Below are 26,247 nucleotides of genomic sequence, written 5' to 3' on the forward strand. Positions count from 1 at the left end.
GAGGGGAGCTGCGCATGCCAGAAATGGGGATGAGGGGAGCCACGCATACCGGAAATGGGGATGAGAGGAGCCACACATATCGGAAAAGGGGATGAGGGGAGCCACGCATACCGGAAATGGGGATGAGGGGAGCCACGCATACCAGAAATGGGGATGAGGGGAGCCACGCATACCGGAAATGGGGATGAGGGGAGCCACGCATACCGGAAATGGGGATGAGGGGAGCCACGCATACCGGAAATGGGGATGAGGGGAGCCACGCATACTGGAAATGGGGATGAGGGGAGCCGCGCATACCGGAAATGGGGATGAGGGGAGCCGCGCATACCGGAAATGGGGATGAGGGGAGCCACGCATACCGGAAATGGGGATGAGGGGAGCCACGCATACCGGAAATGGGGATGAGGGGAGCCACGCTTACCGGAAATGGGGATGAGGGGAGCCATGCATACCGGGGTCGGGGATGAGGGGAGCCACGCATACCGGAAATGGGGATGAGGGGAGCCACGCTTACCGGAAATGGGGATGAGGGGAGCCACGCATACCGGAAATGGGGAAGAGGGGAGCCACGCATACCGGAAATGTGGATGAGGGGAGCCACGCATACCGGAAATGGGGATGAGGGGAGCCACGCATACCGGAAATGGGGATGAGCGGAGCCACGCATACCGGAAATGGGGATGAGGGGAGCCACGCTTACCGGAAATGGGGATGAGGGTAGCCATGCATACCGGGGTCGGGGATGAGGGGAGCCACGCATACCGGGATCGGGGATGAGGGGAGCCACGCATACCGGGATCGGGGATGAGGGGAGCCACGCATACCGGGATCGGGGATGAGGGGAGCCACGCATACCGGGATCGGGGATGAGGGGAGCCACGCATACCGGGATCGGGGATGAGGGGAGGCACGCATACCGGGATCGGGGATGAGGGGAGCCACGCATACCGGGATTGGGGATGAGGGGAGCCACACATACCGGGATCGGGGATGAGGGGAGCTACGCATACCGGGATCGGGGATGAGGGGAGCCACGCATACCGGGATTGGATGGTGGGGACAGGATGGGGGCAGCACATACCAGCATGGGAGACCATAAACCAATAAAAATGCTCGCCACCCGGGCGTAGAACGGGTGATTCAATAGCTAGTATATATGTATATATATATATTTATAAATATATATATATATACATATTGCCTAAAATTCACATTAACAGTAATTTTGACTAGGGGTGCCCAAACTTTTATATGCCACTGTGCTATCTGCCTGTCTTTCATAATTTTTTTAATTGTTTTACCTATTTATTTTATACATCACTCTTCAATCTGTCACTAACAACCGGTGTCTTCCCCTCATGTTTCAAACATGCCGCAATCACACCCATCCTCAAAAAGCCCTCCCTTGACCCTTCCTCTCTGACTAGCTACCGCCCCATATCACTCCTCCCCTTTGCCTCAAAACTACTAGAACAACATGTCCACCTTGAACTGTCCTCCCACCTCTCCTCCTGCTCCCTCTTCGACCGCCTGCAATCTGGCTTCCGACCGCATCACTCGACTGAAACTGCCCTGACCAAAGTCACCAACGACCTACTAAATGCCAAATCCAAACGACACTACTCCATCCTCCTCCTTCTGGACCTGTCATCTGCCTTTGACACAGTGGACCATTCCCTCTTACTCCTGATTCTCTCTTGGCATCACGGACTTGGCTCTATCTTGGATCTCCTCATTCTTAACAGACAGGACATTCAGCGTCTCCCACTCGCGCACCACCTCCTCATCTCGCCCCCTATCTGTCGGTGTCTCCCAAGGTTCAGTTCTAGGATCTCTGCTCTTCTCCATCTACACCTTTGGCCTGGGACAGCTCATAGAGTCTCACGGTTTTCAGTATCATCTCTATGCTGACGACACACAGATCTACCTCTCTGGACCTGATATCTCCTCCCTACTAACCAAAATCCCACAATGTCTGTCCGCCATCTCATTCTTCTTCTCTGACAGATTTCTAAAACTCAACATGGATAAAACAGAGTTCATCATCTTTCCACCCTCTCCTTCACATCCCCCATCTGACCTAGCCATCAACGTCAATGGCTGTTCACTCTCCCCAGTCCCACAAGCTCGCTGCCTTGGAGTAACCCTGGACTCTGATCTCTCCTTCAAGCCACATATCCAAGCCCTTTCCACTTCCTGCCGACTCCAACTCAAAAACATCTCCCGGATCCGTGCATTCCTCAGCAAAGACTCTGCAAAAACACTAGTGCATGCCCTCATCATATCCCCCCTCGACTACTGCAACCTCCTGCTCCGTGGCCTCCCTTCCAACACTCTTGCGCCTCTCCAATCTATCCTAAACTCTGCTGCTCGACTAATCCACCTGTCCCCCCGCTATTCCCCGGCCTCTCCTCTCTGTCAATCACTTCATTGGCTCCCCATTGCCCAGAGAATTCAGTTCAAAACTCTAACCATGGCATACAAAGCCATCCACAACCTGTCTCTCCCATACATCTGTGACCTAGTCTCCCGTTACTTACCTGCACGCAACCTCCGATCCTCACAAGATCTCCTTCTCTACTCCCCTCTTATCTCCTCCTCCCACAATCGTATACAAGATTTCTCCCATGCATCCCCGATACTCTGGAACTCTCTACCCCAACACATCAGACTCTCGCCGACCGTGGAAACCTTCAAAAGAAACCTGAAGACCCACCTCTTCCGACAAGCCTACAACATGCAGTAACCACCACTGCACGACCAGCTCTTCCCTCACCTAATGTATCCTCACCCATCCCTTCTAGAATGTGAGCCCTCGGGGGCAGGGTCCTCGCTCCTCCTGTACCAGTCGCTGACTCGTTTTGTTAAGATTATGTAAATGCTTTTGTTATGTATATCCCTATCACATGTAAAGCGCCATGGAATAAATGGCGCTATAATAATAAATAATAATAATAATAATACATGGTGTTTCTGCACCAAACCATCACTTGGGGCACATTTTAGCTGATTTATTCCATCTCCAGGTTTAAAACAGAATTGTGCCTGGTATTTCCACATCACTCTAAGGTTAAGTGCCCACGATGCAGAATTGCTCCGGATTTTTCCTGAGCGTTTCTGCATCTCCCTGACAGAAAAATCGCATGCGGATTTTACATGCGTTTTTTCAGCCAGGGACAAACATTTGTCACGTGTTTTGCACATGCGATTTCACATGCGGGTTGTCAAGCGCTTTCCAAGCAATTTTAGCATCACTTGGAAAAGTGCTTGACAACTTGGTCACACTATAAAAATCCATGCAACCAGTATGGATTATATATAGTGTGACTAAGTTAGTTAAAAAAAGATAAAAATGGTAAAAAATAAAAAAATAACATTATACTCACCTTCCGATGGCCCCCGGTCTCCTTATCCAATGAAAAGTTTAGGTACACGTCACTCCGGATAGGTTACGGTGCACGGAAAGGAAACCACTCCTAAATATTACGAATATAGAATTCGGCACTCATTCAATGGTATGAGATATGATTTTTAAAAATCATATCTCATACCATTGAATGAGTGCCGGATTCTATATTCCTTATCCGACGCTTCCTGTCTCCCCGGTGTCTCGCGGTTGTGTAAAAGGACCTTCCATGACATCATTTAGTCATGTGACAGGTCACGCGACCGCCGACGTCAGCGGTCACGTGACCCGTCACATGACTAAATGACGTCATGAATTCAGCGCATGTTATACCTGCATGGCTCTAATTAAGACTGGTATATGAAACGCCAATCTTAATAAATTGGGGCCAAAATGTCTTCATGGCAGCATGCTACAAGTAAACTCTGTGTAGTCTGATCCTGCAATGCCCCCTTTATATTCATCCACACATTCTTGCTAGTACAAATTTGATATATTAGTAAGAAGTGGGAGGCAGATGAGGAGGAATGTACTTACCATGGAGACACATATCTCTAGAGAGGGATTGTGGACACAAAATGATAAGACATTTTTCATATGACCTCTTTTATTTTTTTTTTCTACTTATTTTAGTTGCATTTGGAGCAAAAAAAAAAAGCGGTTGCGAAAGTTCACATAGGCTTTGGCATAGAGCTTTTTGTATTAAACCAGGCTAAATAAATGCATAACAATAAAAAAGGCCCTAAATTATACTCATCTCAGACAATGTCAGTATACAGCACAAAACACGTTCAAAATGATGTTTTTGAAATGGTGCAATATGCATTCAACCTCAAAAAAGTATAATCCATATATTCATTGCTTACCATTACATGAATCATTTTAACACAAAACATATTTCAGGAATGCAATCAGCCTTGAATTTTGAGTCTTGACATATAGGGAAAGTGAAACATTTCAGTTTGAATGGTAGGTTTTCAAGGTCATTGACTCACTTGGTGAATGCTGAGTCAAAATAAAATTAAGGAAAATTCTCAAATATACACGTAATCAAAAAAGTTAAATTGAGTCTCTCCCTTTCAATTCGTTCATACAAAAAATACAGCTAAGGTGTATTTATGGTTGTTTACACAGAGAGAAACCTAGGTATGTTTTGTATGGTGTACAATAAACATAACATGTTAGGATTGATATAATTATCTTTTAAAACCCTTGTCTTACTTAGATGCTTAACTAAAAGCTCTTCTGTGCTAAGTTAAAATCAGTAATATTCCAAAAATGTGAGTGCAATTTATAGAACTGGTCTCTACATACAGTACAGACCAAAAGTTTGGGCACACCTTCTCATTTAAAGATTTTTATGACTATAAAAATTGTACATTCCCACTGAAGGCATCAAAACTATGAATTAACACATGTGGAAATATATACTTAACAAAAAAGTGTGAAACAACTGAAAATATGTCTTATATTCTAGGTTCTTCAAAGTAGCCACCTTTTGCTTTGATGACTGCTTTGCACACTCTTGGCATTCTCTTGATGAGCTTCAAGAGGTAGTCACCGGAAATGGTCTTCCAACAATCTTGAAGGAGTTCCCAGAGATGCTTAGCACTTGTTGGCCCCTTTGCCTTCACTCTGCGGTCCAGCTTACCCCAAACCATCTCGATTGGGTTCAGGTCTGGTGACTGTGGAGGCCAGGTCATCTGGCGTAGCACCCCATCACTCTCCTTCTTGGTCAAATAGCCCTCACACAGCCTGGAGGTGTGATTGGGGTCATTGTTCTGTTGAAAAATAAATGTTGGTCCAACTAAACGCAAACCGGATGGAATAGCATGCCGCTGCAAGATGCTGTGGTAGCCATGCTGGTTCAGTATGCCTTCAATTGTGAATAAATCCCCAACAGTGTCACCAGCAAAGCACCCCCACACCATCACACCTCCTCCTCTATGCTTCATGGTGGGAACCAGGCATGTAGAGTCCATCCGTTCACCTTTTCTTCGTCGCACAAAGACATGGTGGGTGGAACCAAAGATCTCAAATTTGGACTCATCAGACCAAAGCTCAGATTTCCACTGGTCTAATGTCCATTCCTTGTGTTCTTTAGCCCAAACTTGTCTCTTCTGCTTGTTGCCTGTCCTTAGCAGTGGTTTCCTAGCAGCTATTTTACCATGAAGGCCTGCTGCACAAAGTCTCCTCTTAACAGTTGTTGTCGAGATGTGTCTGCTGCTAGAACTCTGTGTGGCATTGACCTGGTCTCTAATCTGAGCTGCTGTTAACCTGCGATTTCTGAGGCTGGTGACTTGGATAAACTTATCCTCAGAAGCAGAGGTGACTCTTGGTCTTCCTTTCCTGGGGCGGTCCTCATGTGAGCCAGTTTCTTTGTAGCGCTTGATGGTTTTTACAACTGCACTTGGGGACACTTTCAAAGTTTGCCAAATTTTTCGGACTGACCTTCATCTCTTAAAGTAATGATGGCCACTCGTTTTTCTTTACTTAGCTGCTTTTTTCTTGCCATAATACAAAGTCTAACAGTCTATTCAGTAGGACTATCAGCTGTGTATCCACCTGACTTCTGCACAACTCAAGTGATGGTCCCAACCCCATTTATAAGACAAGAAATCCCACTTATTAAACCTGACAGGGTTTGACAGCTTTATTACATGTGAGGAATGCAAAAGAAACAATCATTCCTCACATGTAATAAAGCTGTCAAACAGTCGCAAATCATGCACACGAGAGTGATTTTAACATAACACCCAGCAGCTGTAACTACTCGGTGCTCGCCCGAGCATACTCGGCGAAAGGGTTAACAGAACATACTCGCTCAACACTAGTCAAAATCACTCGTCAAAATCACTTATCAGAATCACTTGTCAAAATTACTTGTCAGAATCACTTGTCAGAATCGCTCATCAAAATCACTGGTAAAAATCATTTGTCAAAATCACCTGCCAGAATCACTCATCAAAATCAGTGCTCAGACAGGCTATTTAGCCTCAAACTGACATCATTCTGATGTTTGATTTTGATATCTGTTCATGTCCTAAAATGAACACTGTAGTCTGGATATCAGTCAGCATCACACTTACAGGTGCATCTCAGTAATTTAGAATGTCATCAAAAAGTTAATTTATTTCAGTTCTTCAATACAGAAAGTGAAACTCATATATTATATAAATTCAATACAAACAGAGTGATCTATTTCAAGTGTTTATTTCTGTTAATGTTGATGATTAAGGCTTACGGTCAATGAAAACTCAAAAGTCATAATAATAATCATCAACATTTTAAACTAGGTATAAATCACAGAGGGGAAGATAAAGGGGCAGATGCAATAGGAATAGGAATAACAACAGGAGGTCCCCAGTTAGAGGGAATTTTTTAGGGGAGGGGTATCCACTCAGGAGTCGTTTCAATCTGTCCAACCCACAGGGTCTGTAAATAATCTTCAGGTTATCAATCTTTCTTCCAGGACCCTCAGCGTACCTGAGATGTAGGTTCTGAGTAAGGGGCTTACTTTTGTACCAACAACTGACTATAAATCATTTGATGCAGTGAAAGATGTAAACCTATTTGTTCATAAGGTTAAATGGAGGAAACACTTTGCTCGGATGAACAAACTCACTTGTTCTGATCTGGGGGTATCAGATGATTTATTGGTTGACATTAGGACTCTTTTTGACTTGGGTTTATCAGACCCTAATTTGGAGGGCAGGGGTCCCTTTACTGATTTACAATTGAAAAATACTAATATGCCGCCACCACAGGTTGATGTTGGCCCCATTGATGTGTTTCTGGACCTGTTCACTGAAGACCTTACCACCTTGGAAAAGAAAAAAACGAGATATAAATATAATCTGACAAAACTCGAGATGCAGACTTTATGTAAGTTGGAAGGGGATCAGTCAATTACTATTAAGCCCTCAGATAAAGGGGGCAATGTTGTGGTTATGGATTCCAGAAATTATCATCAGATGTGCTTAAATATTTTGAGTGATAAAGATTGTTATAGGGTCTTGAGGGGCAATCCTACTGGTGAATATTTGGATGATTTGAAATTGTTGGCATCTGAGGGCCTGACAAGTGGGGTTATCAGTAAGAAAGAATTTGATTTTATCTGCCCTAAATTCCCGATAATGGCCACTTTCTATAGCCTCCCCAAGGTGCATAAGGGGACGAGTCCTTTGAAATGACGTCCTATAGTGGCAGGGGTGGACAGTCTTGGGTGTTTATCTTGATAAAATCTTGAGACCATTTGTCATTGGCCTTAATTCACACATTAGAGATATTAATGACCTATTGAGAAAACTGGAGGGCATATCTGTGGATCCTGATGTAATGTTGCCTAATATTGACGTGGAATCCCTGTATTAATCAATTCCACATGAAAAGGGCCTGGAGGCTGTGGAATACTTTTTGCGTAGCAGAGGATGTCAATTCGCCGATCATAATGAATTTATTAAAAAGTCTATCGAGTTTTGTCTGAACAGAAATGTTTTTCTATTTGACAACCAGTACTTCCACTAGCTCAGGGGGACTGCGATGGGGAGTCCCTGTGCCCCATCGTACGCCAATCTTTACCTGGGCTGGTGGGAGGAAACAATTGTGTTTGGGGAACGTCCTGTGGAAGGTAGTGAGAGGATAGCCCTATGGATACGGTATATCGATGATATCCTAATTTTTTGGAAGGGGGACTCCATACAATTTGATACCTTTGTGAAGGCGCTCAACAAAATAGTCTTAATTTGCGGTATACATGTGAAGTAGATATTAATACCTTGCCTTTTCTGGATATCTTGTCATGTAAGAAAGAGGATGGTAGTATCTCTACCTCGACATATCGGAAAAAACAGCTACAAATTCATTACTGAAATGGGAGAGCAATCACCCCTTGCCCTTGAAGAAAGGGATCCCAAAGTGCCAGTATCTGAGGGTTCGTAGAAACTGTTCAGATAATGTGGTTTTTGATCAGCAGGCCTCTGAATTACGAGATAGATTTATTGAAAGAGGATACCCCAAAAAAGTTCTAGCCGAGGCCTACGAGGAAACTCTGATGAAGGATCGTATGACTCTTCTTTATCCATCTCCACAGGATCAGGGAATAAATGACACATGTAGAGTGATTACTACCTACTCAAATAAGGCACATGAGGTCAGAAAAATTCTCCAGAAGTACTGGAAGATCCTACAGGTGGATGAAGACAAAGGGAGCTATGTTAAGTCAACCCCACAGATTGCATACCGTAGGGGTAGATCCCTTCGAGATAGGCTTGTACATAGCCACTATGTTGGTGGATCGGGTACTGAATGGCTTAGATCAACTGGCAAGGGGTGCTTTAAATGTAGTGGATGTGTGGCATGTAAGGTGATCACACAGAGTAAAACTTTTGAGAGTAAAGTGACTGGAGAAATACACTATATTAATTCCTTCATAAATTGTAGATCCAAAGGGATTATTTACAAAGCTACATGTCAATGTAATATCGAATATGTGGGTAAAACGAAAAGAGAACTCAGGAGGCGTATAGGTGAACATTTGCGTGATATTGCTAATAAAAAGGACACACCCTTAGCTAAACATGTTAACACCATGCATGAGGGCAAAGTTGTTTCGGTTAGGTTTATAGGCATTGATAAGGTCAAGTTTCCACAGAGAGGCGGGAATTGGGATAAGGCTTTACTTCAAAGAGAGGCCAAATGGATACACTATCTACGTATGCTGGCACCTAGTGGGGTTAATGAACAAATCTCTTATAAATGTTTCCTATAGGTCGAGGGACTATCTAGGGAAAGGAGTGTAGGGACAGCCGACGTTGAGTGGGGGCGCCACTGCGCAGGACTAGGGTGCCAACCTCCGCTGTCAGGTAGGGATTAGGGCCTAGGGCCAGTGTAGAAAAGATTATGTGTGCCATGCCGTATCCTTTTGGCTTCTTTTATGGGGCCTCTTTTTTCGCCAGGGTTTCCTTCATTAAATTTTAGAGATTTATTTGTCTACCCTATGGTGTGTGTTGTTCTCTCTACCCCGTACTTCAGATGCTGACCCTTGGTTTAGCCTATTGGGCAATGTTCCAAATGGTTTGTTGCGGAAAAATATGTGTTGGTCTCAGCCTCCTATTCATGCCTGCTTAGCTGTCTGGTGAAGATAGCCCTATGGTGGGAGGCCATGCTTAACCCTTAAGGGGTGGGACGATAGATGCTTCCTTTTTTTTAAAAAAAATTGAATTGCTGTAAATAATTTGGTCCCATTATCTGATATGTTGCTGCATGATTATAGTGGTGAATATATCTGAAAATGGAGGTGAGGAGGTGTATTATACCTCCCAGTTTTTTTGACTGTGGTAGTGGACTACTTTGTTCCTTCCTCCCTCCCCAACCACCGCTGTGTGGAGTCCATTTTAGGATCGGCGGTTTTGGTTTTATTGAAGCGCTAGTATGAGTGCCTTAGATGCGCTTCATTGATGCATACATGCGTTCCAGTAACCGGAAACAGGGAGGACATCACCGGATGTGACGTCGGCGGGATCCTTTATGCGTTCCACCCGATGGTTTGCATTCCAGATACCAGATATACCAGCCCACGTGACCGGAAGTGACGTAGCGGCGTGTTGTTCAGCGCGGCAGTTTAAAGGAGACAGGTGGAACCCTGGGTCTTTTGAGAGGAGGATAAGGGCTGCTTGTAATGGTGGAGATGCTCAGCCCCCTTTTTCAGTCTCCGCTGATGAATCTATTTTAGCCGGAAACGCATTGGGAGCAGGATACCTCCAACATGTTTTGGCCATGAATAATAGGATGACATTACACCTGGATGAATCAAGCCATGATGCACTTTAGGATTGGGTGAGATTGTTTCATTTTGCTTGGTATAACAACAACCCGAAGGATTCTTTCAGTGAGGCTTTGTTGATTTTCCCTGACAAAGTCCATGGTACCTTTTTGAATAGAGGTCATGTGGGATTTTTCTGTATAGTCCATGGTACCTTTTGTGTTAAAGGGCATGTGGGATTTCATTGTATACCTAATTTTTCAAGCGCATACATGGTATCTCTATTGGATTGTTATTAAAAATGTTAACCAACACTAGTAAGGGTAATATTTAATTGTATGATCCTCAATGCTCTGGATGAATTGAGGTTGACTTTTCTAAACCCTACATACTTGGTATTTGGCATTTTGAGGTGCGGTTTGCATGTATACACAATTATAAACTATTGATGGTAATTTAGAAGACCCAGTGTTCATTATTTGGCCCATTAGGGTTTTTTTACTTAAAGAAACATTTTAATACATATCTAATAAATGTTATATTTTAACTATCTTGCTTAAAATTTGATTGATCTGGTGGTTACCCCGATAGCTTGTTATTTGTCTCTCTAGGACCCAGCGGCTACCTTCCTCTAGCTAATTAACACTCTGGCCTGGGTGTATAAATACCTGCTGTCTGCTTGTGGGAGGTGCCAGTGATACTCACATTACCCCTTGTGAAGGCTCGGAGCAAGTGCATTACTTTTTACTCTCTGGAACTATGAGAACGGGTGTTCATCTCTCTGAAGTTGACTAAAAGCTAAGCTATCTTCCTTTTTTTGTTCCCCCTTGTTGTCTTTAGTTGTCAGTGTGGATCGACTACCGCTCATACCCCTCCCTTCCCTAGCCAGGGCCAAACACCAGGGAAAGACAGGGCGAGGTTTGCGTGTGGTGATTGGTGAAGAACCAATATAGGGACGTTAGTAGAGACAGGGTGATATTAGATCAGCCTAGGAGGTCTCCATTCCCCCCTTCCTCAAAGTCTGGACTCCCTTACCCTACTCCCTTTGTGTTGCACTAAGTCTTTCTCACACCTTACATAACATTAGTACAGCAGAGATGATGGTGCAATGAAAGGAGAAGAGCTAACAGAAGGGTTTGTAATGTGACAAAGGTAAATTCAGTTGCACTCCCCCTCCCTCACATGGACTCATGAAAGAGGTTAAACCAGGAGATCAGGACTGTATCATAACACCTCACACATTGAGAAACATGATTTAAGTTATTGTGAGGCGTGTTCTTGATTCCTTTGAGTATTGCTGCTTTCTTATGAATAACCAACATTATACAGGGGGGAAGAAGTACACACCCCCCAGTGAAAACTCTTTGACAAGACCTACTTGGACTCAACAAAAATTAACTCATTAGGAGCCAAATACTTCCATTGCTAATATCTCCTCAATGGAGAGGTGAAATAATAAATAAATAAATAAAGTAAATAAGAAAAATTATTCCATTCTGCAGCCACTATTATATCGTGTGTCTAGCTCAACATGAAAAATTTGGTGAAAGGCCCTCTTTCAACCTACAAAGAGCCTAAGTGTTATGGCTTATCTTTTGAGGTGAATTTGCAAAGTTGTAGTTCAGGGTGAACACCAAAGACTGGAGGCATTCATGAATCAGCGTTAGATAGCGTTAGATATGCCAGGCTATGTATGGAACAGCAGAGTGTATGGACAGCACCTTGGAACAGTAGAACCAAGTTTGTAGACAGGAATCTTGTTATAGCAAAGTCAATTGTGCAAACAGCACCTTGGAACAGTAAAGCCAAGTTGCTTGGCAGATAGGCACCTTGGTATAATAGAGCACAATAAGCACAATAGAGCACAATAAAACAGAAGAGCCGAGCTGTCGAACAGGCACTCTGGTCAGGCAGAGTGTGCGGACAACAACTGGGCACAATAGAGCCAAGTTTAGGGACAGACACTTTGGTATAGCAAAGCTATAGGTGGTGATAGTGGAAATATATTAGTTAGGAGGCATACTTAAAGAAAGACTGCACAGAGCTGAACAACAGCAGAGCTCGGGTTTATTAACTGGCTCAACAAGTTTTCTACACATGGTACTAGACATGTTACTAGTAAACTCAGGTGGCTCGCAGCCATCTGAGCCATTCTTAAGAGGTCTGAGAGGATGATATCAGAGATGTGCATTAGGTTACCATGGTAAGCCGATGCACACAAGAACAGAGAAAGTGGTCTTCTAGGGAGGAAGATGTATGGACCAATGCTGGAACCTGGACAGGTGGGTAACATTGAGCTTGACAATCGCCTTTGTGTACTGATGCTTTTATTTGCCACAAAGGAGAAACAGGGATGAGCAGTCAGGAGGAGGAGGTTTGCTTGATGCCAATGTAAGGCTGGTGTCAGAAATGCAATGCGCAAAGACACGAAATGAGGGAAGTCAGAGATGTATAAAAACAATTTATATATATATATATATATATATATATATATATATATATATATACATATATATATAAATAACCAAGCTTTAACAAAGGGGTTAGTAACAAGAATGAACAAGGAATTTGCAATAACAATGAACAATCTCCCAAAATAATGTGATGCGCCCTGGCATGGGAGTCACCACGGCAGTTCTTTAACTCTGTGAATGGCCCTAGCGGGGGTCACCGATTATTCGCGCTAGGCCGCAAGTCTTTTTCTAACAAAGTCAATTAAATCCAGTTTGGCTTTTTCCACTTCACCCATCCCCCTCCCATCCTGACATCCTAAACCCCACTGTCCCCGTTATCGTGGATGATCATTTGAAGTGATGGCCCTGTTCAGCGATGCAGCTCCTCTGTTTCAGCTAGCGTGACTCCTCTGACGCAGTTCTCTTTTATCTCCTCTTTGCTCGGCCGTTGGAGGCGGTCTCTCGTGCCTTAGATAGATCTTGTAGGCATCTTGGTTCCGTTTGATTGCAGTCAACCAGCAGATGACAATAAGGCTCTTTAACTTCTATTACACCAAAAGGGTTCTACAGATAGTTGAAGATACAGATGGCAAGTGCTGTGATTAAGCCAGAGGCCTGTTTCTTTCCCTTAGAGGAATTGGGATGCACTGGTTGTAGCCTGACATTGATAGCAATATTGGGCAAGAAGTCAGAGTAGTTTACCTGCTGAGGACTTGTGGTGGGTGGAATATTGACAAACTTGATGCAGAATTGAGAAGGGATTGAGGAGATTCACATGGCATATTTTGGCGAATCTTAGATGTTAATGCAATTCAACTGCTTCACTGAATAAAACTTAGTTGTCACAACTTGAAAATACTTGGGGCTAGAGAGCCTGACCAAAACATCAGAATGGTTGACAAGTTTTTTGTATAAACCACCCAAAAAGTGGGGATGGCAGAGAATATTGCCAACTTGGTAGAAATAAACTCATGAGAGGAGTCTGTTGTGGTGGTAATGATTGGTGTTGAGCGAGCATGCTCGACACTGCTCGGTACTCTCCCGAGCATCACGCTACTCGGGATGTGCGGCGAGCACCAAGCATTTCCGGGTTACTCGGGCGGGAGCTCGGGTCTCCGCCCTGCATGTTTGGCGCTCTTTACAGAGCCAATGAACATGCAGGGATTGCCAGCCAGTCACTGTAATGCCGCAGCCATGTTGTTTGTGGGCATTACAGTGATTGGCTGGCCGCACAGCGTCACCTCGAGTATTTAAAACAGGGCGCCGCCATCTTGGACATAGTCGCTCCGGATCAGACAGTGTAGGGACAGCGCTGTTGATTTAGGGAGAGATATATCCTGCAAAAAAGTTAGTGTAAGGTCTGTAAAGGCTGTCAGATCAAACAAACAGTCCTTCTCAGGACTAATATCCATCCCAGATATCAGGCAGGCAGGCAGGCTGTATAGGAGATGCAATGGTTATACCAGCAAACGCTGCATTACAGTCCTGTGTGCTCCTGTTGCTGAAATTGCAGGACTTAGCTCCAGGTCTCGGGGGCCAGGAAAAATCCTTTTTTTTCATCTAAATCCTCTTTTTTTTTCCCACTTCACACTGTACAAATACCCGTCTTATTAACCTTTTGGTGTCCCCCCCCCCCAAAAAAAAAGTGTGTCTGTGATTTTTCAGACACAAATATATCTGTTGAAAATAGTCTGGTGTAGTCTAGAGAAATAGAAACCCCTGTATTGTCCAGTTTTGGGCCATTTGTATCTAAAATAGACAGTATGAGTGTGTCAATCACTGTTCAGCCTCAAATATATATATTTAAAAAAGTCTGGTATACACCAGTAAATTATAACTGTAGTTTTGCTGTTCCATGGTAAAAAATCTCTATTATCCTGCTTTTGGCATTTTTTGCTGTAAAAAAAAAACTAATAGTGTCTCCCTGATTTTTCAGACACAAATATATCTGTTGAAAATAGTCTGGTGTAGGCCCAAGAAATAGAAGTGTGGTTTTGCATTTCCACGGGTCAAATCTCTGTGTTATCCTGCTTTTGGCATTTTTTGCCATAAAGAAAAACAGTAGTAGTGTCTCCTGATTGTTCAGACACAAATATATCTGTTGAAAATAGTCTGGTATACACCAGTAAATTATAACTGTGGTTTTGCTGTCCCACGTTAAAAAATCTCTATTATCCTGCTTTTGACATTTTTTGCCGTAAAAAAAAACTAATAGTGTCTCCCTGATTTTTCAGACACAGATATATCTGTTGAAAATAGTCTGATGTAGGCGAGAGAAATAGAAGTGTGGTTTTGCAGTTCCACGGGTCAAATCTCTGTATTATCCTGCTTTTGGCATTTTTTGCCGTAAAGAAAAACAGTAGTAGTGTCTCCTGATTGTTCAGACACAAATATATCTGTTGAAAATAGTCTGGTATACACCAGTAAATTATAAGTGTGGTTTAGCTGTCCCACAGTAAAAAATCTCTATTATCCTGCTTTTGACATTTTTTGCCGTAAAAAAAAACTAATAGTGTCTCCCTGATTTTTCAGACACAAATATACAGTATAGGTTGAAAATAGTCTGATGTAGATCCGAGAAATAGAAGGGTGGCTTTGCAGTTCCACGGGTCAAATCTCTGTATTATCTTGCTTTTGGCATTTTTTGCCGTAAAGAAAAACAGTAGTAGTGTCTCCTGATTGTTCAGACACAAATGTATCTGTTGAAAATAGTCTGGTATACACCAGTAAATTATAACTGTGGTTTTGCTGTTCCACGGTAAAAAATCTCTATTATCCTGCTTTTGCATTTTTTGCCGTAAAAAAAAAACTAATAGTGTCTCCCTGATTTTTCAGACACAAATATATCTGTTGAAAATAGTCTGATGTAGGCGAGAGAAATAGAAGTGTGGTTTTGCAGTTCCACGCGTCAAATCTCTGTATTATCCTGCTTTTGGCATTTTTTGCCGTAAAGAAAAACAGTAGTAGTGTCTCCTGATTGTTCAGACACAAATATATCTGTTGAAAATAGTCTGGTGTACACCAGTAAATTATAAGTGTGGTTTTGCTGTTCCACGGTAAAAGATCTCTATTATCCTGCTTTTGGCATTTTTTGCCATAAAAAAAAAATAATAGTGTCTCCTGCTTGTTCAGACACAAATATATATATTTAAAAATGTTTGGTATACACCAGTAAATTATAACTGTGGTTTTGCTGATCCACGGTAAAAAAGCTGTATTATCCTGCTTTTGGCATTTTTTGCCGTAAAAAAAAACTAATAGTGTCTACCTGATTTTTCAGACACAAATGAATCTGTTGAAAATAGTCTGGTGTAGGCCCGAGAAATAGAAGTGTGGTTTTGCAGTTCAACGGGTCAAATCTCTGTGTTATCCTGCTTTTGGCATTTTTTGCCGTAAAGAAAAACAGTAGTAGTGTCTCCTGCTTGTTCAGACACAAATATATCTGTTGAAAAAAGTCTGGTATACACCAGTAAATTATAACTGTGGTTTTGCTGTTCCACGGTAAAAAATCTCTATTATCCTGCTTTTGGCATTTTTTACCGTAAAAAAAAAACTAATAGTGTCTCCCTGATTTTTCAGACACAAATATACAATACATGTTGAAAATAGTCTGATGCAGATCCGAGAAATAGAAGTGTGGTTTTGCAGTTCCACGGGTCAAATCTCTGTATTATCCTGCTTTTGGCATTTTTTGCTGTAAAGAAAAACAGTAGTAGTGTCTCCTGCTTGTTCAGACACAAATATATCTGTTGAAAATAGTCTGATGTAGGCCCAAGAAATAGAAGTGTGGTTTTGCAGTTCCACGGGTCAAATCTCTGTTTTATCCTGCTTTTGGCATTTTTTTGCTGTAAAGAAAAACAGTAGTAGTGTCTCCTGATTGTTCAGACACAAATATATCTGTTGAAAATAGTTTGGTATACACCAGTAAATTATAACTGTGGTTTTGCTGTTCCACTGTAAAAAATCTCTATTATCCTGCTTTTGGCATTTTTTGCTGTAAAAAGAAAACTAATAATGTCTCCCTGATTTTTCAGACACAAATATATCTGTTGAAAATAGTCTGAAGTAGGCCCGAGAAATAGAAGTGTGGTTTTGCAGTTCCATGGGTCAAATCTCTGTATTATCCTGCTTTTGGCATTTTTTTCCGTAAAGAAAACCAGTAGTAGTGTCTCCTGATTGCTCAGACACAAATATATCTGTTGAAAATAGTCTGGCATACACCAGTAAATTATAACTGTGGTTTTGCTGTTCCACAGTAAAAAATCTCTATTATCCTGCTTTTGGCATTTTTTGCCGTAAAAAAAAAACTAATAGTGTCTCCCTGATTTTTCAGACACAAATATATCTGTTGAAAATAGTCTGGTGTAGGCCAGAGAAACAGAATTGTGTTTTTGCAGTTCCACGGTTCAAACCTCTGTATTATCCACTTTTGGGCCGTTTGTATCTAAAAAAAAACCAGTTTGAGTGTGTTGCTCACTGTTCAGCCGCAAATATATATATTTTTAAAATAGTCTGGTATACACCAGTAAATTATAACTGTGGTTTTGCTGTTCCACGGTAAAAAATCTCTATTATCCTGCTTTTGGCATTTTTTGCCATAAAAAAAAAAATAGTGTCTCCTGATTGTTCAGACACAAATATATCTGTTGAAAATAGTCTGGTGTAGGCCCGAGAAATACAAGTGTGGTTTTGCAGTTCCACGGGTCAAATCTCTGTATTATCCTGCTTTTTTGCATCTTTTGCCGTAAAGAAAAACAGTAGTGTCTCCTGATTGTTCAGACACAAATATATCTGTTGAAAATAGTCTGTTGTAGGCCCAAGAAATACAAGTGTGGCTTTGCAGTTCCACGGGTCAAATCTCTGTATTATCCTGCTTTTTTGCATTTTTTGCCGTAAAGAAAAACAGTAGTGTCTCCTGATTGTTCAGACACAAATATATCTGTTGAAAATAGTCTGGTGTAAGCCCGAGAAATACAAGTGTGGTTTTACAGTTCCACGGGTCAAATCTCTGTATTATCCTGCTTTTTTGCATTTTTTGCCGTAAAGAAAAACAGTAGTGTCTCCTGATTGTTCAGACACAAATATATCTGTTGAAAATAGTCTGGTGTAGGCCCGAGAAATACAAGTGTTGTTTTGCAGTTCCACGGGTCAAATCTCTGTATTATCCTGCTTTTGGCATTCTTTGCTGTAAGCAAAAACCGTAGTAGTGTCTCCTGCTTGTTCAGACACAATAGTTTCTCCCTGATTTTTCAGATTGTTTAAAAGAGTCGGGTGTAGGCCAGAGAAATAGAACTGTGGTTTTCCTCTTCCACGGTTCTAATCTACTTTTTATTACCCTTTTTCCATTGATAGTGCCAGTGTAAGCTATTTTACTTCCTTTACAATGGGCAAGGCGCGTGGCAAGGGACGTGGAACTGGACGTTCTGGTGATGGTGCGTGCAGAGGACAGGGCCGTGGCCAAGGTGAAAATGTGCCACTACCAACAGCCACATCTTCTCGCTCCCACTTCTTGGCCGAATTACTAGGGAAGCACAGAACAACACCAGTATTGCGAACTGATCAGTGTGAACAGGTTATTAATTGGATAGCAGATAATACTTCCAGTTACCTGGGCACCACCACCTCCGGTCTGTCTTCCACACGGTCAACTCTTAGTAGCCATGAGTCTCGACCGCAAACTCCTCCTCACCCTGATGCTCCTTCCTCCCACATGCCGAGTGTCGTCAGACAGCAACTGATCCCACACTTGGACACACTGAAGGGCTGTTCACTTGTCCATTTCCAGATTTGTGCCCCTCGCCTGCTCCACTTGAAGTGGTGGAAGAGGAGATCCCATGTAGCGATGCCAAAATATTTGAACATCCATGGCCACAGGAAGTCGACGCTGGCAATTTGTCACAAGAGGTGGACGATGACGAGACATAATTGCCAGGAAGTGAGGAGGAGGATCGTGGTGCGCAAGTGGAAGAGGAGGAGGTGGTGGATGATCTAGTAACTGACCCAAAGTGGCAGGACGACATGCAGAGCGAGGCCAGCAGCACACAGGGGGAGGGAGGCCGAGTACCCCAACAGGCAGGAAGAAGCAGTGTGGTGGCTGCACACAGAAGGCGGGCCACAGTTACCCGTAACACCAACATTAGGGACATTGCCAGTACAACCTGTAGGTCTTCCAGAGTCTGGAATTTATTTTAAAGACTCTGCTGATAACCCCAAAATGTCATTTGTACCACCTGCCATGCCAGCATCAGCAGGGGTGACAAAACTACCAGCCTGACAACCAACAGCATGATCAGTCACATGGCAGCAAAGCACTCGACTTTGTGGGGCGAACCCCAGGGTCCACGACCAGTGTCAGCGGGTGTCATCACTGCTTCTTCCGCTGTTGTGCGTGCAATAGAACCACCTGTTGTGTGTGCAAGGCAATCCCCAATCCATACTGCATGCAAAGATGCCCCCTCCTCTCAGTCTTCACTTGTTATGGCAGTTTCTCAAGAAACAGCATCAACGTCCACGTCCCACTGCAGCGTTCAATTGTCCATATCCCAGACCTTTGAACAAAAGCGGAAATTCGCAGCTAACGCCCCACAGGCCACAGTCCTAAATTCGTACATTTCACGACTGCTTGCATTGGAAATGCTGCCTTTTAGGCTGGTGGAGACGGAATCCTTCCGCAACCTTATGGCGGTGGCCGTCCCTCGGTACTAACACAATACACAAGCATGTGTTCCAAAACATCTGCCGTGCCCTCAACAATTCAGTTACTGGGAGAGTCCACCTGACAACGGACACGTGGACAAGTGCTTGTGGTCAGCGACGGTACATCTCCCTGACGGCACACTGGGTAAACATAGTGTAAGCCGGGACCCAGTCGGACCTTGGGACGGAACACATCCTCCTCTCGCCGAGGATTGCGGGCCCTATGTCAGTCAGAGTTGCCCCCACAGTGTATAGCTCCTGCGCATCATCCTCCTCCTCCTCCTCACGTTCAGCCTCCATCTCAGATATCACCACATCAGTTACAAGCTGGAAACACTGCAGTACTGACTCCGCCAAACGGCTATAGGCTGTGCTGAAACTCATAAGCTTAGGTGAGAAACCTCACACTGCTTGTGATTTGTGGACAGCTGTGAAAGAGCAGGCAGATCTGTGGCTGAGACCGCTGAACCTACATCCAGGCATGGTCGTGTGTGACAATGGCTGTAACCTGGTGGAGGCTCTGAGGCGAGGCGAGATCACACACGTACCATGCCTGGCTCATGTGCTTAACCTCGTGGTTCAGCGGTTTCTTAAATCGTACCCCGAGTTGCCAGATCTGCTCGTCAAAGTACACCGCCTGTCATTTTTGCAAGTTGGCTACAGCTTCCGCTGCCCTTGCTGTGTTGCAACAGCGTTTGCAGCTTCCGGCACATCGACTGGTGTGTGATGTCACCACACATTGGAACTCTACCCTCCACATGTTGCAAAGGTTTTGTGAGCAGAAGAGAGCAGTTGTGGAGTACCAGCTGCAACAAGCCCGCCGATATTCAGGTCAGACTCCACACATAAGACCTCAGGAATGGACCTGGATGTCTGACATATGTACCATATTGACAAACTTTGAAGAGTCCACCAACATGGTGAGTGGCGATGATGCAATCATTAGCGTCAGCATTCCACTTGTCTGTCTTTTGCAACGCTCTCTGCAGAGAATTAAAGAGGAGGCATCGCAGCCAGAGTATGATGAGATGGATCAAGAAGCCGTAGCGGTCGATTACACACAGCCCAGCCTCATCTCATCCTAATGTGCATTGGGGGACAGTGAGGGAGAGGAGGAGGAGGTGGTGGATGAGGAGGAAGAACAGGAGCTTGTAGCATGCGATGTAGACGGTAGTACCTGTACAACTGTCACACCGTCGGTTCAGCGTGGGTGGCCTGAGGACAGGGGGGGAGGAGGAGGAGGAGGAGAGCATGGTCAGTCGTCATCTTGGTGAGGACACGGAAGTCTTGCCCGTTACCAGTCTGGCACGCATAGCTGACTTTATGTTACGCTGCCTTAACCGTGACCCTCGCGTTGTCAAAATGTTGGGTGACAGTCATTACTGGTTGGTGATGCTTTTAGACCCCCGCTACAAGGAGAACTTTCACTCTCTTTTTCCAGAGGTGGAGAGGTCTACAAAAATGGGGCAGTACCAGAAGGCCCTTGCTGCAGAACTGTTAAAAAAATTCCCAACTGAACACGCTAGCGGCAGAGGTCACAGTTCGTTGACCAACCAAGGTGTACAAGCAAGAGAGAGGCAACTCCAATCCAGCAGAGGCAGGGGAACACTGTCAACATTCTGGGACAGTTTTCTCAGACCCTCCCTTCGGACAGACCCTGAGGCACGGGGTACTCTCACAAGGAGTGGAAAGTTTCAAAAGATGGTGAGGGAGTACCTTGCCGACCGTACCAGCATCCTCCGTGATTCCTCTGTGTCTTTTAATTACTGGGTATCCAAGCTGGACACTTGGAATGAACTCACTCTGTATGCCTTCTAGGTCCTGGCCTGCCCTGCCTCTAGCGTGCTATCGGAGCGTGTTTTTAGTGGCGCTGGGGGAATTATAACTGATAAGCGCACTCGCCTGTCAACTGACAATGCTGACAAGCTGACCCTTATCAAAATGAACAAGGGCTGGATTGGGCCAGACTTCTCATCACCACCAAATGACAGCAGAGTAATATAAAGTCAAATCCACTGTGTTATTTCGGGAGGTGTATTCACATGCACCGCTTCACACCCACACATGGGTATACGCTTCCTCATTTCGGCTGTTTTATGTTCTTCTCCTTTTCCTCAGCCTCCACCATCACTATACCACCAGGGTGACCGTGGTCCGTGTTGCCATTATTGAAAGTTCCTCCGTCCTTATTTTTGTCAGCTTTTGCTTGGAAGGCATAAGCAATGACTGTGGGAGACCCACTCCCCAATAATGGGAATAATATTTTTAAGATGCTGTACTGTCTGGTTCTTGGAAGAGGTATTAAAAGCGTCTTGTTAAGCTACTGAGACCTCCACCACTTTTCCGAGGGGCATTCAAACCGTCTTGTTAAGCTACTGCGACCTCCACCACTTTTCCAAGGGGCATTAAAAGCGTCTTGTTAAACCACTCTGAACTCCACAGCTCTTCCAAGGGGCATTGAAATGTTGTTTTTAATTAACTCTAACCTCCACGACTCTTCGAACTGGCATTGCATTTCCTCCTAATTTTTGGCAGCTTTCGCTTGGAAGGCATAAGCAAAGACTATGGGAGACACACTCCCCAATAATGGGAATAATGTTTGTAATATGCTGTATTGCATGGCTCTTGTAAGGGGCATTGCAAGTTCCTCCATCCTAATTTTTGCCAGCTTTTGCTTGGAAGGCATAAGCAAATACTATGGGATACCCACTCCCCAATAATGGGAATAATGTTTGTAATGTGCTGTGTTGTATGGCTCTTGTAAGGGGCATTGCAAGTTCCTCTGTCCTAATTTTTGGCAGCTTTTGCTTGGAAGGCATAAGCAAAGACTATGGGATACACACTCCCCAATAATGGGAATAATGTTTGTAATATGCTGTACTGTATGGCTCTTGGAAGGGCATTGAAAGCGTCTTGTTAAGCTACTGCGACATCCACCACTTTTCCGAGGGACATTAAAACCGTCTTGTTAAGCTACTGGGACCTCCACGTCTCTTCTGAGGGCATTAAAAGCGTCTTGCTAAGCTACTGTGACCTCCACCACTTTTCCGAGGGGCACTAAAACCATCTTGTTAAGCTACTGGGACCTCCACGTCTCTTCCAAGGGGCATTCAAACCGTCTTGTTAAGCTACTGCGACCTCCACCACTTTACCAAGGGGCATTAAAACTGTCTTGTTAAGCTGCTGGGACCTCCACGTCTCTTCTGAGGGGCATTAAAAGTGTCTTGTTAAGCTACTGTGACCTCCACCACTTTTCTGAGGGGCATTAAAAACATCTTGTTAAGCTACTGGGACCTCCACGTCTCTTCCAAGGGGCATTCAAACCGTCTTGTTAAGCTACTGCGACCTCCACCACATTTCCAAGGGGCATTAAAAGCGTCTTGTTAAACCACTCTGAACTCCACAGCTCTTCCAAGGGGCATTGAAATGTTGTTTTTAATTAACTCTAACCTCCACGACTCTTCGAACGGGCATTGCATTTCCTCCTAATTTTTGGCAGCTTTTGCTTGGAAGGCATAAGCAAAGACTATGGGAGACACACTCCCCAATAATGGGAATAATGTTTTTAAGACGCTGTACTGTATGGCTCTTGTAAGGGGCATTAAAACCATCTTGTTAAGCTACTGTGACCTCCACCACTTTTCCAAGGGGCATTAAAACCGTCTTGTTAAGCTACTGTGACCTCCATGTCTCTTCCAAGGGGCATTCAAACCATCTTGTTAAGCTACTTGGACCTCCACGTCTTTTCCGAGGGGCATTAAAACTGTCTTGTTAAGCTACTGTCACCTCCACGTCTCTTCAAAGGGGCATTAAAAGGGTCTTCTTAAGCCACCCTGAACTCCACAGCTCTTCCAAGGGGCATTGAAATGTTGTTTTTAATTACCTCTAACCTCCACGACTCCTCCAACGGGCATTACATTTCCTCCTAATTTTAGTCAGCTTTTGCTTTTCAATGCAAAGGCGAAAAATAAGGGAGACCAACTCCCCAATAATGGGTAGAAGATTTTTAGTACGCTGTAATCCACGTCTGTTTCAAGGGGCATTGCAGTTCCTCATAATTTTTGGAAAGCCTTCCATTCACTGCTTAGGCCAACAGTGTACAGGAGACCCAGTTGCTATAAATGGAAAAAACGGTTTAGTTAAGGCCCTCTGACCTCCATGTCACTTCCAAGGGGCATTGGAGTGCCTCAAAATTTTTGGTAGGCATTGCACTCACTGTATGCCCTACAACTGTGTAGCCGAACCGCTCCTTTTGTTACAGAAACATATACTACAAGACATATGTGGTTGACTGGCCTGATATTGATGTGAATGGTCCCTGTTTCTCCTGCTCTTTCTCCTTTGCCAGTACCTCATCCATCATTTATCACCTGAAGCTTTGTTTTAACGGGAGTCATAGAACTGGGATAGTAGCAGGAAAACATCCAGCAATCCTCGGAGGAGGTAGGATATGCGCCAAAACGCTGACCACCTCAGGCCTAGCCGCTACTACATACATGCGCTTGCATTCCAAGAAAGCAAAGAAGATGCTAAGTTCTATCATCATCATCATGCTCCTCACCTTGGCACTCTCAACTCCCCTGATGGAGAAGCCAGGGCCCACCGGAGGAGTCTGGTTCTCTGGTGGGCTCGTCCAATGCTGCCCTAAAGCAGGCCGGGCTAAGAAAAGAGTGTGGGGGGATGTTCCAAGGAGAAATAGGGGCTGCTGGGGACCGTTTATGGACACTCAACCACCGGGCGGCTGAGGACTGAGTATGGATACCAGGCCGCCAACGCAGCTATGACGTGGTGTCCAGATTCCACCTCCACATGCCTAAAAGGCCCAATTTCAAGTGCAAGCAAGCATGCAGTATGGTATTGCAGCCTGGGGGCGGGTGGGTGGGTGGCAGGCTGCATACTTGCGCTTGCATTGCAAGGAATGGGAGAGGTACAATTGAACACTGCCCTGGGACAAGGACTTGAAAGGGGATAGTTGCAAGTCTGCAACGACAGGTGCAGGGTGGGAGGCATGTTCACATGTACCATGAACAGGGGTTTGGCATGCACACACTACAGCGGAATAGGCTGTCCTTCCCACTAAATGCACTGGGGAGGGCACAGGTAATGTTTTGGTATGCGCGCTTAATCTTATGTATAAGGCACACCGGGACAAATAGGGGCAGCTGGGGACTGAGTATGGATACCTTGCTGCTGAAGCAGCCATGAGGTAGTGGCCAGCTTCGGCCTCCTCCAAACTAAAAGGCCCCATTTCAAGTGCAAGCTAGCAGTATGGCATTGCAGTCTAGGGGAGGGTGGGTGGCAGGCTTCACACTTATGCTAGCATTCGAAGAAAACAAAGCAGATGCTAACTTGTATCATCATCATCATGGTCCTCACCTTGGCAATCTCAACTCCCCTGATGGAGAAGCCAGGGCCCACCGGAGGTGTCTGGTTCTCTGGTGGGCTCGTCCAATGCTGCCCTAAAGCAGGCCGGGCTAAGAAAAGTGTGTGGAGGGAAGTTGACAGGAGAAATAGGGGCGGCTGGGGACCGTTTATGGTCACCCAGCTGCCCCCAGGCGGCTGGGGACCGAGTGTGGACACCCGGCCGCCAGGCGGCTGGGGACTGAGTATGGATTCCAGGCCGCTAACGCAGCCATGACGTGGTGGCCAGATTCCACCTCCACATGCCTAAAAGGCCCAAAAACGCATAAAAAATGCTACATCTTAACATAGCCCAAGGTGTGGGGGAGTATTTTTTTGGGGGGTTATTTATTTTACCTTATACACAAATCTTTACCCTGGAAATGAACTTCCTTAACATATTTCACAGGAAAAAAGTTTCAGTTTCGTTTTTGAACTTTTTATTGTGAGCCCTTAAAAGTGGCTTAATACCTCTGACCACGTTGCTGACAGCAGTAACCTGGGGGTCAGAAATGCTTCCTGGGGCGATCCCCATGCTGTCCCCATGTCATTTGAGCACTGTCACTATCGTTTTTGGGCACTTGTTAGGCTTCTAAAATACTGCCGGGGGTGCCGCCGAAACAATGCTCGGGTCTCCCATAGACTAACATTGGGCTCGTTGCTCGGGTCGAGCATCCAAGTATCACGGCGAGCTCAGCCCGAGCTTCGAGCACCCGAGCATATTAGTGCTCGCTCAACGCTAGTAATGATACCCTGTTGAAAACCACCAGAGAGAGAGAGAGGGTGGTGCCAAGCTCATAGAAAGTGAAGCCTACAGATGTGCCAAGACTGTGATATGTGGCAGTTCCGTGGGGACTATAGAGGAGCTATAGTGGAGGCCTGAAGTGTGGCTGGGAAATTCAGTTTTGTGGTATATGAAACTTAGACCATGTCCTTACGAATGGCAACATTGCCTTTTAGTTCTGTGTTTTCTTTCCGGACAAAAACAATGTTTTGGAAAAAATGAAACATTTTATGCTACATGGAAGTGTGGCCTAAAGCACGTGTAGATAGAGTGTGGATGTAGAGGGACAGGGTCATTCAGATTAGAATTTGAGTTAATTGGTATGGGGCTCAGGAAAGGAGGATCTGCAATAGTGAAGCTTGGACCCTTGTGATTAGAGCTTACGGAGAGGTGTACTGGGACTTATCATTGAGGGTAGGTCCCTAGAGAGCAGGGCTTGCAATAAGAAAAGATGGCTCAATAGGATAGCACTTGATGGTGAGACAAACAACCACTTGATATTCAGTGGAAAATAATATTTTGGGGGTCTGTGTGAAGTAACATAGTTATAGGTATAGCACCTGTGGAGATAGTGGTGACTTGAGTGATTTACAAAATTGTCCACTATTTTATTTGGTGAATTGTGAAACTTTAATTACCTGTTCCACGTTGTGTGTATTAAAACCACTAATATTCCGAACTTCTTCTGAGTGTTAAAGCCAGGAAGAATTTTGTGCCTCTTTAAGTGACAGTAAACAAAAAGATT

The sequence above is a fragment of the Phyllobates terribilis genome, unplaced genomic scaffold (assembly GCF_046119375.1).
Source record: "Phyllobates terribilis strain yellow unplaced genomic scaffold, ASM4611937v1 Scaffold_4__5_contigs__length_816908805, whole genome shotgun sequence".
Taxonomy (NCBI): Eukaryota; Metazoa; Chordata; class Amphibia; order Anura; family Dendrobatidae; genus Phyllobates; species Phyllobates terribilis.